The following is an 18,843-nucleotide window of genomic DNA, read 5'->3' on the forward strand; positions in this document are numbered from 1 at the left end:
TGAGGCCCTGAAAGATTTATTTGCTGTCACCATCCTTACAAAATTGAGGAGTCCCATGAGCTACAAAATGGGTAAGAGCGAATGTTCTTCCCCTTGGTAATAGTTCTCGCTCGGAGTGTTTGCTTGGAGGAGGTTTTCAAAGGCTTGTCTACAGTCCCTGGACTCTGGAGATGGTTTCTCTCCTTGGCCACAATCACAGTTGGATTTGAACCAAGACGATTTCTATACAGAGAACCATAGTCACAACCAGCACCAGCACCACCACGTTGCTTTTTGCTCGCCAGAGCCTCCTAGACTTTCAGACTAGAGTTCCGAGATTTTTTTGTGGCTGCGGCAAATTCACAGGGCATATCAGAGCCAGAATCCTACCCAGAGCTCCTGCTTCCAGAGTCTGTTCTGGTATACAGCCTCTTGGAGCGGTGGGCTGAAAACAGGACATGCAGGCGTCCTCATGGACACAGAGCATCCAGGCAGGAAGAGGCCTGGGCTGTGTTCGCGCTTTGTCATCCTTGTCGTTGGCCGGAAGGCTGAGTTCCTGAGGAAGGTGAGACGCGCGCTGCCTGACGCGGCACCACCGATGAAGTCCACACGCGAGAGCTCAGGTTTAAATGAAATTCTCTTGCCTCTCAGCTCGGAAGTGTTCACCTCACCAGCATGAAGTGACTAAGACGGACAATGGGGAGCAAATAAGCCTACCCAGATGTTGGCGCAGGAGCTAGCGGAAGTGTGAGGTCACACGAGAAGACAGGGCAGCGGAGTGGCAGGGAGGGAACAGGTTTGCAACTCCGAAGAACTCTGTTCTCTCCGAATCAAGTGATGTCTGCACACATTAAGAGTCAATTACCCTCCCCTGGTTGGAATTGATTGCCAAGAGCTTAAACCTGTGGGGTTATTGGAACAGCTGGGGAAAGAAGCCTGAAGGTAATTAGACTCAAGTAGACCAAACATGCAGAGCCCAAGAACCGGACAGTCTGTGACTGTTAGCACCTTGCCCTGAGGCCCGCACCTCCGCACCTGGTAATTTCCATGCACTTTTGCGCTGTCCCCAACCCTTCCAGAGTCAGCTCAGACATCGCTCCTCCAGGAAATATCAGTGGTTCTCACACCAGGTGGGATCCTCCTCTGGTCTTCCAGAAGCCCCATAGCTTCTGTGTTGTGACTCTGGCCATTAGGACCTGTGGGTCTGTCTTCTCCATTCCAATGTGTTAACTCCCGGGCATGGACGGTAGCTGCCTGGAAAGAGAGAGGAACGGAGAAGTACCCAGGAAGCCAGCCTTAATCTTAGCTCCTCCTCTCTCTGCTCCCCCTGAAACCCAGGCTAAGGGACCTCAGGCTCCATCCTACCAGCTCCAGGGTTTGACTTTAGACCAGGTTTCTCTGGCCATGAATCTCTCATCATCCCCCAAATAACTCTGGCTAACTGCCCTGCTTCTTACAAAAGTCAAGGGTCCTGAGTTGCATAGAAGCAGTCCCCAACCCTGAGTGTTCCACATGCCCAGGCCAGCATTCAACGAGGTAACCCGAGCGCTGTCACAGGGTTAGCATGTATGCTATGAAGATACTGAACTCACCTAAGTAGACAAAGCCCATCACGTAGGCAAACCCCCAGCTGTTACCTGAAGCTTTCCCGAGGGCAGTGGAAGAGTCAGATAGGTAAGCAGGCAGGAGTGGTTCCAGCAGGAAGTGGCTGCTGCCTCCATCCCTTCCTCCTCTGCCTCTTTTGAGTCACAGGTGTGCCAGGCCAGTCTTAAATTCACGATGTAGACAGGCCTTGTGATCTTCCTGCCTAGTGCAGAGATTACAGTCATGGGCCACCACACCAGCCTTGTGAGGTGCTGGCGGTGGAAGCCAGGGCTCTGCACGCTAGGCAAGCACTCCTAGGTGCTTCTTCAAGGAGCTCTTATGAGACACTGACCTAGGGCATGCTGAGGTCTCACACGGAATCCTTGAGATGTCCCCAGGCAAGGAGGGTGGCATCACATCTGGAAGAAGGAGTTTAGGGACGTCAATTCCAGAACACGCTAACATTCTGACGCGCTAACCTGCCAGAGCTGCCCACGTCCCCACTCTGCCGTTCCCCTTCAGGGGACCTTCTGCCCCACCCACACCACCAACCAGCACTACAACTCAACTTCCTTCACTACAAGCATTTATTCTTCTCTTCATCCCGTATACCGATAACTTTAATATTTTGCGGAATGTAAACCTTCTTGAAGAAGATGTTCAAATGGATATAATATATGATCCTTCCCCCTGGGGAAAAATATACATGCAAATTTTGTATATCGCTCCATCTAGTCAATGATTCTTGGCAGAGTCCACAGACTCTAAGTTAAGAGCTATTTCATTTTACCCTGCCTTGATCCAGAGAACATTTAAAATAAATCACGAAAGGTTTGAGACAGGTCAAGAGGAGACTGGAGAAAAACGAGGTAGGGACAAAATGGAGCCCGGAATGATACCAGCCCAGACCATTGCGACCTACACAGCTAAGTCTGTGTCATCTGTTTAGCCCTGAAGACTGGCAGCCAAGAGAAAAAGGGAAACATGGCTCACAGAGGTCACGGCATTCATGGGATAAAAACAAACCACTTACTCCTCGAAGATGCACAGCCAGTCCTGGAACGGTAGACGGTTGAGAGTCCCTTCTGAAAGCCTCCTTTGGGATAACAAGTGCCTTCCCTCGGTGGCAGGGTGACCCTTGTCTCCTCTCTTGCCTGGAATGCTTTTGGCTTTAGTGCAGCCCACACTGTAGGCAAGCTGAGAGTGCAGGTCTCATTTTTGAGTGACAGTTCAGATAGAGCTGTGTGTGGGCCGGTGAGATGGTTTTATCAGGTAAAGGTGCTTGCTGCCAACCCTGGTCACCTGAGTCTCATCTCCAGGACCCACATGGTGGAAGGAGAGAACTGAACCCCACAAACTGTCCTTTGACCTCCACAAGCATGCTGTAGCATTAAATGGCTGTTTAAAAATATTTTTATTTTTTTGTGTACAGGCATTTTTGCCTGAATATATGTCTGTGCACGGTTTGCATGTCTGATACCCATGGAGGAGGCTAGAAGAGGGCTTTGAAAACCCCGGAATTGGAGTTACAGACGGTTGTGAGCTGCAGTGTAAGTGACGGGAATTGATCCCAGATCCTCTGGAAGTGGAGCCAGTGCATTCAACTGATGAGACATTTCTTCAGCACTCATGCGTGTGCACATACACACACGCACGCGCACACCCCTGCCAAAGTTTTTTTTAAGCTTATGTAAGCTGGGAGCATAGCTCAGTAGGAAGAGAACATGTTTAAAATATCCATGATTTTTCATTCTGTCCCCAGTAGGAAAAAAAAAATAACAACAGCAACAACAACAAAATTACTCTGTCTAAGATAAAGTCTAGAAAGTTTCGAATAATTAAAATCATTTTTTTCTGCTTTAATATTTGTTTGGTTTTTGTTTTTGGAGATAGGGTTTTATGTAGCCTAGGCTAGCCTCAAATTCCTTAAACTTCTGACCTTTCTGCTTCCACCTCCCAAATGATGGTATTGATCTCAAACTGATGCGTGTAAAGACTCTCACTCTCAGCCATGAGGTAACACACCACTACTGCTGAACACACGCAGCCATGAGGTAACACACCACTACTGCTGAACACACACAGCCATGAGGTAACACACCACTACTGCTGAACACACACAGCCATGAGGTAACACACCACTGCTGCTGGACACACACACAGCCATGAGGTAACTCTCCACTGCTACTGGACACACACACAGCCATGAGGTAACTCTCCACTGCTGCTGGACACACACACAGCCATGAGGTAATTCTCCACTGCTGCTGGACACACACACAGCCATGGGGTAACACACCACCATTGCTGGACATACATACATAGCCATGAGGTAACACACCACTGCTGCTGGACACACACACAGCCATGAGGTAACACACCACCACCGTTGCTGAACATACACAGCCATGAGGTAACACATCACTGTTGTTGAACATACGTACACAGCCATGAGGTAACACACACTGTTGCTGGACATACACAGCTTTCCTCCCATCGTTGGAATAGACCACCATTCCCTTGGTGTGAGAACTGATGAAAATGCTGGGCTGCTTGCTCAAGGACCACACTATAGAGTCATGTTCAGTGTGCACGATGCACAAGCATGAAGGAACTTACGGGCTACCTAGTCACCGGGACAGTGGACAGCCAGCTTACCTCGTTTTGACCCGCTAACCACGGGCTGATACTGGGTATAAGCTATATGCTTAGTACAAATTCTATTTTCTATTTCTGTTCCTCTCTCGTGTTTTGTTTGCTTGTTTTTCGAGATAGGGTTTCTCTGTGTAACAACCCTAGCTGTCCTGGAACTCACTTTGTAGACCGGGCTGACCTCGAACTCAGAGACCCACCTGTCCCTGTCTCCCGCTGGGTTTATAGCTGTGCATCACCACTGTCTAGCCTTTTGATAGCAAATAAAATTGAATTTCTATAAGCTAAAACAAGAACTGTACGTATCTCACAAAATTGTTATACAAGAATTAAAAAGAATCGAACTGTGGACCGTGGCTGTGTCTGAGCGGTCACCTGAGCTGGGTTTGGTTTCCCGGCAGCAGCTGATAAAGAGTAAGCTCCAAAAGAGCTTAAATACAGGTGGTTTGTTTGCAGTTTTGAAACAGGGTTTTGTGTAGGCCAGGCTAGCCTTGAGCTCCTGATCCTCTTGCCTCCACCCTTCAGCGCTTGGATGATAGATGGACAATGCCGCCATGTGTGGTGCTAAGGGTGGAATGCAAGGTGTTCTTTGTACTTAACAACCAGGCTACCAACCGAGTTACAGCCTCAGCCCACCTGCTGTATCGTCTATGCAAGTCTGCATAGCGCCCCTGTTGGGAATTTGGCAGCAGACTTGTGGCAGAGACAGGCTATAGGGCCTACTCCTCTGTGTTTATAATAGGGCATGATGGGTAGCCTTCTTCAGATTCTTCCAGAGTGGGGAGACTGACGCTCACATGGTTTGTGTTAAGAAGGAGAGGGGCCCATATGGCCTTGCCTCTTTCCCCACGCTTGTTGACTGACTCCAAACACACCCAGACAGCAACAACCCTAATTTCCTGGTGTTTAGACTGCACAGCCCCCTCCCCTGTGGCCCTATGGTCCCTGGGGGCAGGCAGCCCTGACTAGTTGAGATCTGTCTGTGTGCCAGAAAGTAGGCCGCAAACCCATGAGCCACTGAAAGTGAAAACGCGACACCGTGTAATGCTGCCCAGATGTGAGAGGCTGGGACCAGCATGCGGGGGTGAGTTCACAGGCCAGAGAGACCGACCCTGCAGAGGAGGAAGGAGCCAGCGGGATTGATTCAGAAGGCTTGGAGTGGAATATACCTGACACTTATTCCCTAGAACTTAGAAAACAAAGGTTAGACTCCAACTTTGGTCGAAATTCTAGAAATAATGGCCATAAAGTGTGACCTAGCTTTTAGGGCCCAACCTTCTGCTCCTCCACTTAAGAGCGCTGTGACCAACAAGCCACTTAACCTCTCCCAAGACTTAGTTTGCCCGTCTGTTAAATGGGAGTGCTACAATATCCCTACACTGTAGAATTATCCTGAGGATTAGATGACTCTCTCTACACAGTACTTCGTTTATGCCAACATGTTTTGTGTATGTAAACTTAATCATCACACTAACCCAGGGGAGGGGATATTTTTCTCCTCACTTTCCAGGTGATAAAATGGAAGCGCAGAGAAGCCAAGAAACTGGCCCAGGTCACCCAGGGGGAGACAGGCTTGAGTGTCCTGTGGAGGCCGTTCTCCACTCACCTGCTCTTGCCGGTGTTGCCGTGAACACAGTTATTTGCACATAGGAAGCGCTATCTATCACTCGCCCACATCACGGCTGCATTTTAACAGCTTTATTAGGGTGTGTTTTGCATGTTATGATTACATTTTGGTTATCATATCCTTCTGACACCAAGCTGAAGCCCCCTCAAGCCATGGAAGTTCCCAGTTTGATTCCCAGAATCTCTCCAGCCAGATCCTCCCTTGCCTCTGTGCGGTCTTGAAGAGATTTGTGGTAACAGGCAGACCTGCCTGGTGGGGCCTCGGCTAGCTTCCGGCTAGCTTCCTTCCTGTCTGCTGGTGACTCAGCCATTAGCCCAAATGATGAGATCCTGGGATTGACAAGCCTCTGACAAATCCCAGAGCCACCGTAGGTCCAGAGCAGCTGCCTCCCAGCCCAGAGCCCAGCAGTCACATGAATACTACAGAATTTGCAGGGTCCGGTATAAAATAAAAATCTAAGTGTCCTGGTGTGGCTTCTGATGCCCTAATAAACACCATGACCCAAAGCAACCCGGAGGAGAAGAGGGTGAGTTTGACTTACACCTCCACGTCATAGTCCATCACTGGGTGCCGTCAGGGCAGGAGCTCCGGCAGGAGCTGATGCAGAACAGCAGAGGAGTTTTGCTTACTGGATTGTGTCTTCTAGCTTATCTGGCTGCCTTTCCTAGAGAGCACAGGCCTGCTTGCCTATGGACGGTACCACCAACAGTAGGCTGGGCCCTCCTCCATCAGTGAGCAACCAAGAAATCCACAGACATGCCATAGGCCAACCCGACAGAGGCAATTCTTCAACTGAGGTTTCTTATCCCACGTGTGTCCAGTGACAACCACGGTCAAGCACCACGTAGGGCCTCATTATCAAAATCGTCCTTAAGACTTTCAAGACAGTGACTGAAAGGCCTCAGACTTCGGAGCTGGATTATCTTCTTGGGTAAGAGATTTATTGAGAAAGTTCTGAACGCCACAGAAAGACAACGTGGGACTCTGAAGAACTTTCAGGCCCACGTGAGTAAGCGGGGACCCCTTCCTAGGTTTCTAAGAGGACGGGGAGGGCTCTCAGCTCACATATTGGTGAGTAGCCTGTGGTACGAGCTTACAGTCAGTTGTCTCTGATTGCCAGGTGACAGGAGACAGGGACAGCTTCCGCCTTTTAACTAGTTCCTGTGTCCATCAAGCAGGGTGTGCCACATGTAAGGTGCCCGGTAAACTTGCTTTGGGAAACAGGGATTTTGCAGTGACTGCCAGTCCCAGTAGGGCACGTGCCATGTCTTTTATGAAGCTCAGAGGGCAGAGAGAGAAAGAAGACCAAAGACCCTCTAGGGCAGTGGTTCTCAGCCTTCCTGACACTGTAACCCTTTAATTTAGTTAGTTCCTCATATTTGGTGACGCCCAACCGTGAACTGATTTTCACTGCTATTTCATAACTGTAATTTTGTTACTATTATGAGTTGTACATATCCGCATTTTCTGATGGTATTGAGGGATCCTGTGTGAAAGGGTCATTCAACACAAAAGTTGAGGAACATTAGAATCTAGCCCAAACTAAACAGTGACCAGGAGCACTAATCCCAACTCCACCCTTTGCAAACGCGCAGGCCCTGAGGGAATCCTTCACCCTTGGTTCTTCTTGTCCCACCTGCAGCCCATCCCACTGCGTGCCCGCTGGAAGCTGAGTCTAGAAACTGCAGAACAAAGGAAGCATCAGGCTAGGAGAAAGCTAAAGGCCAGCTGGTCTCCGGCCACTCACGTAAGGCCTGCTCGCAGCTGCGCTGGGCCTCGACCTGCTCTTCAATATGGTCTTTTTTTATGTTGTTGTTTTGAAGCTGGGCTTGAATTTATAGCCCCGGCAGGTCTCGAACTCACTCTGTAGGCCTTGGACCTGCAGCAATCCTCCTGCCTTTGCTTCCTAAGTGCTGGGATTACAACTATGTGATACCTCATCCATCTAAAACCTGCTCCTTCTAGAATCCTTGGCAGCATTCTGTTGGGGTACCAACTCAGAAACCTGGGTATTTGTCTGCTCTGCCCAGAGTCCCCTTCTGAGGTCCTAAGAGTACTCTTCCCTTCTCACAGAATCAGGGTCACTGGCAGGGGCGGCTTAGGCTCAACTCCAGGCAGGCCACATACTCACTACGACTTAGGGCAAACTATATCTGAGCCCCAATCTCCCCATCTGTAAAATGGGCTCCAGTCGCCCAATCTTCCTCACAGGAGCTCTCTTCCAGGAGCTCCCTGCAGGCAGAAGACAATATCACCATTCTTATCTACCCCACACTGACATCACAATCACAACTGGCTCAGGAGCCAGAGGCAGGAGGAGCTTGTAGTTTGAGGCCAGCCTGTTCTACAGAAGGGTTCCAGGTCAGCCAGAGCTGCAACACAAAGAAACCTTGTCACTGGGGGATGCAGGCATCACAGCTTGTGGCCACTGATGTCTGGAGCCTGCTGGGGCCTCAGGGAACCTGATCAGAGGCCATCATTGGCTGGGGAGTGATGTCAGCCTCTATTCCTGGAGTGAAGAAACCCAGCTGGTTTCAGGTTCCCTCAGGGAATCCTGGCCCTGGCAGCTTGCTGATCAGGTGAGCAGTATCTGACCTCAGGGTGTTCTCCTGGGCTCTCCAGGCAGCCAGGCTGAGCACACACAGTGTGCTGTGGAGACCGCACCCCCACCCCACACAGCTGACCTCAGCCTAGCATCTAGGCCATGCTCAGAGATGATGTGTGGCCATTTGGTTTCCAACATCTGAACGGAAAGATGGAGGCAGGACTAGCTCTGAATCCCAGCCGCCACACTCTCAGGGTCTGCCTGTGTTCCTAGCAGCTGCTTTGGCTAAGCCTCCGTTTCTCTGTCTGAAAAAATGGCGAGAGTGAAAGTTTCCTCGGAGGGTTGCGAAGAGGACAAGGATAGTTTGTGCTCAAACGGTGGTCCCGGCTGAGACCATGAGCCCCTAAAGACAGATGCCGTGGGTGCCTCTGTGTCCCCAGCGTCCAGCCTCAGTGCCGCGAATGACTGTGGCCATGCTGGGCTGCAGTCGTGTTCCTTCAGGTGTTAAAAGCCTAGTTCCCAGGGTGGTGCTGTTGGGAGGTGGGGAACCTCTGAGAGAAGGGCCTTAGGGGAGCACTTTAGGTCACTGTGGGGTGGGGGGGATGAGTCAAGTGAAGCTGCTAGTTCTTTTATTTGTAACATGTGCATATATGTGCCTTCATGTTTATATGTGTGTGCAAGTAGAACCGAGAGTCTGATAACAAGTGCCCTCTCTTTGATCGCTCTCTACCTTATATATTGGGGCATGGTCTCTCACTTGTACCCAGTTTGCTGATGGGGCCAGTGTACCTAGTTTGCCAGTTCTGGGGTCCCGTCTCCACCACGCAAGCTGTGGGACTGTGGGAGGGCCATCGCACCTACCTGGCTTTGTGTGGGTTCTGAGGATGTTCATACAGCAGGTGTTCTTTACCTGTAAGTCAACCCTCTGGCCTCGCTCCGCCTTAGCAATTCTCATTCTCTCTCTCTCTCTCTCTCTCTCTCTCTCTCTCTCTCTCTCTCTCTCTGCCTCCCCCTCCCAGACAGGTTTTCTCTGTGTATCTCTGTGTAGCCCTGACTGTTCTGGAACTCACTCTGTAGACCAGGCTGATGTCAGCTCAGAGATCTGCTGGATCAAAGGCATGGACCACCTGGCCCAGCTAATCATTTGTAAGAATGCTATTACGTAGCTGGTGGTGTGTGATCCTAGTGCCACAGGAATTTCACTAATTCAAGGTTAGCCTTGGCAATATAGTAAGATGTGACATCCGCTGTGATCATTTGAATGAAACTGTCCCAATAGGCTTATATATCTGAAACCTTGGTCCCCGCTAGGCTGTTTGGGAAGGATTAGGAGGTATGGTCCTGTTGGAGGAGGTGTCACTGGGACTGACTTGGGATTATTTATTGTGTTTTATTTTATTACTTTTGTTTGTTTATTTTTTTGTATTTCAAGACAGAGTTTCTCCGTGTAGCTTTTGGAGCCTGTCCTGGAACTCACTCTGTAGTCCTGGCTGGCCTTGAACTCACAGAGCTCTGCCTGCCTCTGCCTCCTGAGTGCTGGGTGTGCCGGCACTGCCTCTGATCTGGGACTGTAAAAGCTTCCCGTCATTCTCATTGCTCTATCTGCATCCTGCTGAAGAGATGTGAGCTCGCACCTGTTAATGCCGCCCACCATGCCTTTGATCCACCATCTTGGATTCTAACCCTTTGAGACCCTAGGCCCAATTATATTCTTTCTTTTTTAAGTTACCTTATAAAGGGTGTTCTATCATAGCCATAGAGATGCTGGGAGGTGGTGGCACATGCATTTAATCCCAGCACTTGGGACGCAGAAGCAATTGGATCTCTGTGAGTTTGAGCCCAACCTGGTCTACAGAGTGAGTTCTAGGACAGTTAGGGCTATACAGAGAAACCCTGTCTCGATAAACAAAGCAAAAGAAACATAATTAATAAATAATGTGGCCTATTTGGAAAACCCTGTGTAAAAACAAAACCAAAAACCACAAAATAGTGAAAAAAGAGATACAGCCACTGAGCCAGTTCAGTATGAGCGGCATAAACCTGACAACCTCAATTCTGTTCTGGGAACCATGTAAAGGGTGAAAGGTAGCCCCTGGCCTCCACGTGGCACTCACTCACACACACACACACACACACACACACACACACAGAGAGAGAGAGAGAGAGAGAGAGAGAGACAGAGACAGAGAGAGAGAGAGACAGAGAGAGAGAGAGAGAGAGAGAGAGGAATAAGGAAACGAATAAGCACTTTTTTAAAAGAAGAGAAGGGGATTATTACGAAGGCAGCAAGCCTGGCCCTTCCCATCCCCTTTGCTGTGAGCCTGTGATCAGCCCCCTGCTTTTTCCTACACACACCCCAAACATTTTGCTCTCTCCCTGAGGTGACACAGCTAAGGGGCTGCCCTTATCACAGAGTCTCTTCTGTGACACTTAAATTCTTGACCTTCCAGAACTGTACACTAAACCAAGCCCTTTTCTTACAAAGTTAGCCCGCTCGGGTATTTTGTTGCAGCAACACTGACTAATGCAGACACGGGCAACTCCTCTGGCCTCTGGGTTGCAGATTTTCCACACTAACTCCTACTAAACTTTACCTAGAGTCATTACCTCTGCATCAGCCCTGGCCTTCCAGCACCCAGCGTGGCTTGCATGTGCCCAGGACCAGAAGTTCACTTTAGTTCACCAAGGGTTCCCATTCTGCCAAGTAGAATGTTCTTCCTTCTACTCGGTTTCTAAACTCACTTCTGCTCTCTGTTGGGTCTAAAACAAGCCTAGTTCCACTTCCAGGAGAATTAGGAAGTGACAGGCGTTGAGCCAGGCACCTCATTTAATCCTTTAACCTTGATATAAGCCTTGAAAATGGACAGATACCATCTCTACTTCAGAGAGGGAAACAGACTCAGAAGAGACATACCCTTCTTTCTAACAGGAGTTGTCTGTTTGTGTCTTCCTTTCTGTGTATCCCAGGCTGGCCCTAAACTGTGTAGGTCAGGTTGGCCCCAACCTCTCGTCAGCCTTCCTGTCTGAATCCATTCCTGTAACCAAGGATTTCTCCAGTGCTGCCCTTTCAAATACTTAGGGAACTTGCTGGAAGATAGTAGTCTTCAGAGTTTCCTTTTCTGTCCCTTCCCTTCAGTACACATGTATGACATTTAGGTGTAATCCATACTCCAGACAGTCCAGGCCTTTCACTGTTCCAAACCCTGTGAAAAGAGATGGAGAAGCACACATCTGAGGGATCCAGGAGGACTTCCGGGAGGCAACATTTGGGCTGAGTTTCGAGACTATTGATTGCCCAGGCTCCTGCCAAGGAGCAAGAAGGCAAGACGTTGTTGTGGTGCAGCTGTGTGTGAGGGGCTGGGCTGTAGCTCAGCTGTGGAGAGCAGAGGCCTTGGGCTCAATCCCCACCACCGCGGAAACTGGCTGCAGGGCTGCACCTGGAGGTGGGGGCAGTAAGATCGGGAACTCAAGGCCGTCTTTGGCTGCACAGTGAATTCGAGGCCAGCCTGGGATACACGAAATTGTGTCTCAAAAACAAAACAACTACCACAAATGTGGAGATGGTGGAGCAGGGCTGCAGAGGGCGCAGGGTCTGGCTAAGGAGGGTGGATTTCAGCCACTGGCGCAGGCTGCCTTGCCTGAGTGCATATGTATATGGTTCCTCTGGGGTTGGTCTGTTTGTCTGGGCTCCAGGTTTTCACTCACTAGATCAAGTTGGACCCCAGAATCCCTCTGGTTTAAACAGATGCCCCAGAAGAAGAGGAATTAGAGTGTCTATTGCCGGGAGGGGGGGGGGGGCGGGACTCAGGAATTGGAAGAGGACAGAGTTTTTGGTCTCTATTAACAAGAAGTTATGATGAACAAAGACCATCAATTATTATTACTTTAAGACAGGGTCTCTCTACTTGGCTAGCCCTGGCTGCCCTGGAACTCACAGAGACCTGCCTGCCTTCTGAGTGCTGGAATTAAAGGTGTCTGCCACTATGCCTGGCTTGATCATCAACTATTTTTATTGTTTTTTTCAAGACAGCATTTCCCTGTGAAGCCTTGGCTGTCCTGGAACTTGCTCTGTAGACCAGGCTGACCTCAAACTCAGAGTTTTGCCTGCCTCTGACTTCCGAGTACTGGGATTAAAGACATGTTCCACCACCACCCAGCTATCATCAACTATCATCCAAGTGTATGATGCACACCTTTATCCCAGTACTCAGGAAGCAGAAACAGGAGTCCTATGTGAGTTTGAGCTTAGTCTGTCTACCTAGTGAGTGTTCTAGGACAATCAGGACTATGTCGGGAGACCCTTTCTCAAACAAACAAACAAACGAATGAACAAACAAAATATTCAAAAATTATTTTTAAAAATTTGCAAGTAAAAACATCACATATCACTTCAAGGTGCTGGTGCACGCTTTTAATCCCAGCACTCGGGAGGCAGAGGCAGCAGGACCTCTGTGAGTTCGAGGCCAGCCTGTTCTACAAGAGCTAGTTCCAGGACAGGCTCAAAAGCTACAGAGAAACCTTGTCTCGGAAAAAGTAAAAAATGAAAAAGTAGAAAAATTAAAAATAGAACAGTGCTGACGAGCTTCACGTTAAATTTTACACTTTTGATGTTGAATGTATTTCATGCATTTATCTACCAGCAAAAATAAAAGCCATGACAGAATTAGAGCTAGAAAAGCAATTAGCTTTATATTATCTGTCATAACTCATGTCCATCCCCTGCATTCAGTTCTCCCTCAGTTATTCTTAGTATTTCAAGAACATGTGGCCTACTTAGGAGTCTTTGGCCATGAGGATATTAATATTGGTCTGTTGGCATTAAATGACCAAACACATGCTTTAAGATGCCAGAGTGGCAATTCTGGGTCCTGTCCCTTCATTACATCAAAATTATTATTATTATTATTATTATTATTATTGTGCTCAGGGCCCAGAGAAAGCAGAATTGATTTATCTACTGTATGCTTGAGCCATGTCGGTTGCAGCAGACTGGGGTTGGTTGGGGGTGGGGAGCCTTATCTACAGCCCTGTGAACCACATGGGAGCCTTATGTACCGAGGAGCCTAGATCTGATTTGTCTTGGTGGGGGAAGCTGTCATCTCAGCAAGTAGCCACTTGAAGGCCTGGGATGCACCCAGCCTCCCTCAGGTCTCAGGGTAGAACTAGAATCGACCAAAGCCCTGCTTCCCAAGAACTCGGTCTTGTGAGGAGCAGAGACCGTAAACACAGAGAGCTCGCTCGGCTCAGCCCGTGTCATCCGTGCTGTGATGGATGGAAGCTACGTGAGCCAGCCGACTGGGGCGACCCCACTGGAGGAACGTGCAGCCTTCCAGCCTAGGAGACGAAAGAGAAAGGGGTTCCAGGAAAGAATCCAGCACAGGCAACCCGGGTTTTTTTGTTATTGCTTTCTCATTTCATTCATGATAACCGAGAAATCAAAAATGTATATACTCAAGGTGAACAATGTGATGTATGCACACATTATACACTGATGATCAGCAGTTAATGAACACCCCCACCCCCACAGTTAATGCGTGTGCCGACCGTCTTTTGTTGTGGGGTGATAGTGCAGGGACTACAGGCAGCTAGCTCCCTGAGGCAGAAGCCCAAGTAAGGAACAAGATGGAGTTAAATACAGCGGCAGGAATTGGCATGGGGGTGGGGAGACATATGTTGGGCAAAGGATTGTCTTCCCCACTTAAACAGTAGGGAGGCCTGGTCCATAAACTGTAACACAATCGGCACTCCTCAGGCCTGTGCAGGGGCAACAGCTGGGAATAGTTTCCACTTGAGCCCCCAGCAGGTGCAGCTCTCAGGGGCTGTGTTCAGGCAAGAGAGAGGAGAGGACCGTGGGGCCCCAAGTCCCCTGCCCCGGCCCACCTCTTGCAGCTGCTCTGTGCCATCAAAACCCCCCTGGAAAGCCTCCCCCCTTGCTCCTCCAATAGTAAAATGATGACAGCCTGTTTTAAAAGCTAGACTCCCACAGAAGCTAACAATGCCTCGTGGCAAGAAACAATGCTCTAACTGTAGAGGCTGCTTTTAAAGTCTGTCACTCCGTGATAAAGGCTATTACTTAATCCTTCCAAGGACCTATTAGAGGGCTTTCTTATCTCTACCTGAACACACAGAAGGTTGGGTAACTTGTCTGAGGTCAGAGAGTCATTAAATGCAGAACAAAGAGTGGAAACCAGTACATGCCCTTTGGACCCAAAAACTGGTATCTGGATTCCCACAACCACCACAAACCATGAGGTGGACTTCAAAGGGGAAGATCCATGCTGCAAAATCAGCTTGGCAGCCAAAGCTTTCTAACAATGTAGGTTTTCATCAACACTGTCAGTATTAGGATGTATGGGCGCCTGCATGCTACACACACAGGGAGAGAGGAGGTTGTTTATGGGGGTGCTGGGGACTGAAGGTCCATTGTCATGTTTCGGTGGCAAGCACCCTTACCCACGAGTCGTCTCAGCCCCTAAAACAATTATTTATTTTTCTCACTCTTTGTGCCCTAAACTGTTTAGTCTGTCTCACTGATCCAGAATGGCGCACACCTGCAAGACACAGCGTAGAGGCGCTTTTTCTGACACGCTGGCTTTGCAAAAAATTTCAGAAAACACACCAAAAATGTACCTTATTTTTAAATATATTTATCTTAAAAACCAGCAAACAGCTGTTTCTTGTTCCAGCCCCTTCACACAAGCGTCAAATCAGTATGAATGACTCCCACTGTCCTTGGAATTGCCCGAGTTAAAATTTATGTTTCTCTTTAAATTCATGCTTGACTGAACTCCGCATTTTGCTTATCCTGTTGCCTCGGTCTCTTTCCCGCTCTCCCTTGCCTCACGTTCCTTAGCGCAGGCCCCACACCATCCATGTGGCCCACACTGGATTTTTTTTTTCTCTTGAGACAGGGCCTCATTATGCAGCCCAGGCTGGCTTGGAATTCAGTCATCTTGCCTGAATCTCCCCAGTGCAGGGATTACAAATCTACACCACATCTGGCTGAACATGTAACATTTTGACAGCTAACCTTCTCTATTGTTCCCAGCTCTATCTCAGGATGTGACCTAATGACATAGGTGCCTTGGGTCCTGGGCAGGAAGTACTCCATACGAAAGGGTCCGCACCCAACAGTGAAGTAGACTAACTCCTCACAATCACAAAAGCCATTGTTCAATTGAAAGTATATATTTAAATATATATAATTTATATTTATATATAAATTTTATTAAAAATTATATATATAAATTTTATATATAAAATTTAGGGGGGGGTTGAGACAAAGAAAGTTTGTGTAGCCCTGGCTGTACTGTAACTCACTCTGTAGACCAGGCTGGCCTCGAACTCAAAGAAACCTGCCTGCCTCCGGTCATCTGGCCCAATTCTTAATTTTAAAAAGAGTTAACTTGGGGGCTGGAGAGATGGTTAAGAGCACTGACTGCTCTTCCAGAGGACCTGGGTACAATTCCCAGCACCCACATGGTGGTTCACAACTGTCTGTAACTCCAGTCCTGGGGCTCTGATACCCTCACATGGACACACATGCAGGCAAACGCCAACACTGCTTATTTATACCCCACTGTGTACAGCATCCTGTTTTCCACTCACTGACCTTTGGCTGATGTTGCGATAAACACGGAGTACAGAGAAATCCTGGGAATTCAGCTTTCAGTTCCTGCAGATAGCTATGCAGGAGTGGAAGTACTAGCTCACAGGGCTAATTTAAAATTTCCTATTCTTGTCAGGTGCTCTAAACGCACAGGCTTGGTCTGCCTCTGACTAGCCCAGACATCCACAAGGACAAAGTCCAGGCTTCTCTTCGCTACGCTGAGAGCCACAAATCTTTTCAAGCAATTTCATAAACAAAATGCATTTCTAAACTTCCACATTCTCATCAGCAGTGCATGATGGCCCTGATTTCTCTATACTTGACATCTATTTTAATAGTAGTGGTCCTACTGGGTGTGAGGTAGTATCTTGATGTGATTCTATTTTCAACAGATTTTCTTACAGCCTTTGGTTCAGAGCAAAATTGAGACAATGCAGCAACTTCCTATACGAAGAATCAGCCCTTACACAGAGACATCCTGCCACCTTCAGCAGAAGGGCCATTACAATCAATGAACCTCTGTGAATGCATGGTCCTCAAAGTCCTTGCTTACATTAGGGTTCCCTCTTATTTCACAGTTTACCAATTTGGACAAACGGCTCATGACCCGTATCCACCATCCAGGGTACCATACAGAGTGGCCTCATGACCTTAAACGCTGTAACCATCCTACCATGTGAACTTTCTTTTTTTAGATTAAGACTTTTGCATGTACATATATGTATATATATTACATATCTGTGTACCATGTATGTGCCTACTGCCTGCTAGGGCCAGAAGAGGGTATGAGATCCCCTGGAGCTGCAGTCAGGTTCTGAGGCACCACGTGAGGGACCCAATCTCAAGCCCTTGCAGGAGCAGCCATGAGTGCTCTTACCCCGAGCTCTCTCTGCAGCCTGCCACGTCAACTTTACCTGTAGTCCCGGAACCTACAGAACCCAGGAACTCAGCCCTCTACCACTGAGTCACACTGCCAGGTTCTAACTTACCAACACCACTTTTTTGAGGACACCGGTATCATACAATGGGAATCATGAATGTCACCTTTCAGATCTGGCCCTTTCGTTCACTAATATCCCTCTGTAACTGTTGTGACTTTTTTTTAAGTACTAGATATTTCGTTGTATCATTTATCCTTTCATCTACTTTGTTGCTTCCAAGTTTTGACAATCACAAAGACTGCCACTCACAGCACTACTGGATTTTGTATGAGCCTACGTCTAATTCCCCTGGGGAAAGATAAAAAGGCAAGATTGCCGAAAGACACTGTATGTTTAATTTTCCCAAGTGGCTCAGCCATCTTTTGTTCTCATGAATGATGCTGTCCTTGCCACTCCACAATTCTACCTGCATTTGTGGATTTGGCTTCTGGAGTCACAGCAGTGCAGAGGACAACTCTCACACACATTTGCCGTGCTGTTTTTTTGAGACAGGGTTTCACTATGTACTCCTGGTTAGCCTGCCCACTTCCTGCACATGGCTTTCAGTTATCTTGTAATCAAATCAATTGTCTATTGTTTTATATTTCTTATTACATTTATTTTTCACTGTGTGTGCAGCCCTGCATGGAGGCCAGAGGACAACGTGAAGGATGAGCTGCTTCCTTCCACGCTGAGGTCCCAGGACAGTAGAAGAGTTCGCGTGGTTTTCATGTGTAGTTCCCCCACAATTAGGATATTTGCCCAAGCTTGTTGGTCTACGGCAGCCAATCACAACAAACACTATTTTCAAGACGTTCTAAAAACAAACTTGATGTCTTTTAAAAAGCTCTCTCTACACTCAGGAAAGGCCCTCCCCTGTGTCAACGTGAGAAGGCAGCTGGCTGTGTGCACAACAGTGCCTTCTAGAGCAGCCGGCGGCCAGACCAGAAGGGAAGCCTGGGTAATGTTAGACACAGTGGTCCAGCTATCAGAGGGGAAGGACAAGCTCGCCCCCTAGTGACGAGCAGAGACAATAGAAGGGAAAAATATTACAAAGGCACATGCAAACACAAAGAAAAAAAGAAAATTGCACAGCCACCATGATGAATACATTCCATCCTGCCAGGATCTGGAGAACAGGAGCACAACAGATTAAAAAGTCAACGGAAACAGCTCATTCATCTGGACAATTTAACAAGTTCAGTCCTGCCTGACACAGTGGGCTGAGGCAGGGCTAGGAACTTTAAGGCCAGCATAGGTAGCACAAAGGCCTCTTCAAAAAAGCAGCAGTCTTTAATCCCAGCACTTGGGAGGCAGAGGTAGGTGGGCCTTTAGGAGTTCAAGGCCAGCCTGGTCTACAAAGCAAGTACTGGGATAGCCAGGACCATTCCACAGAGAAACCCTGTCTCGAAACACTCCGCCCACATCCCCAAAAGAGAAAGGTTCTGTTCAGTGGACAGCTTTGTGCTGTCCCGGAGGCAGCTGCTTCCGGAGTCATCTGTCTTCCCATGAGGAGCAGAGGCAGCTGAGGAGGGTAATTTTGAACTGCAAATGTCTTGTCTAGAGGAGGGGACACTTAGGTTTTGTTTCCTAACCGCCAGGCATAATATAACACCTTCAACCTTCATTTGGCACACAGCTCCTGATCCCTATAAATCTGTCGAAAGGTCTGACTGGAAAGGCATGGAGCCCACACCGTGGTTACATAAGGCAGAGGGCGGCAGTCGTGACTGCGGCTGTTCTTAGCTCCTCAAGACCTCTGTTATGCAAATTAGGACACTTTCTAATTTTCAAGCTCTTCTGACTGATTCTTTGAGGTCTGTGGCTGCTAAATTTCCCAGCTTTTCTTTGTTTTCCCAACCCCAAAAGGCTCCTCAGTTTGCCCTTATTTTTCAGAGGTCCAGTTTAGAAATTAAGGCCCCCATAA

At 48.3% G+C, this 18,843-nt stretch overlaps 1 long non-coding RNA gene across 1 annotated transcript; it reads right to left on the bottom strand.

Annotated features, from left to right (window-relative positions):
- Positions 1–12,157, bottom strand: LOC148122730 (uncharacterized). The gene is made up of 2 exons (XR_015737541.1): positions 2,597–12,157; positions 1–1,982 (listed from the first exon to the last, which is right to left on the bottom strand). It is a non-coding gene; the product is annotated as an uncharacterized LOC148122730 (long non-coding RNA).
- Between the last annotated feature and the right edge of the window lie 6,686 nt (positions 12,158–18,843).

Source organism: Myodes glareolus, chromosome 3, assembly GCF_982192425.1.
Source record: "Myodes glareolus chromosome 3, mMyoGla1.1, whole genome shotgun sequence".
Taxonomy (NCBI): Eukaryota; Metazoa; Chordata; class Mammalia; order Rodentia; family Cricetidae; genus Myodes; species Myodes glareolus.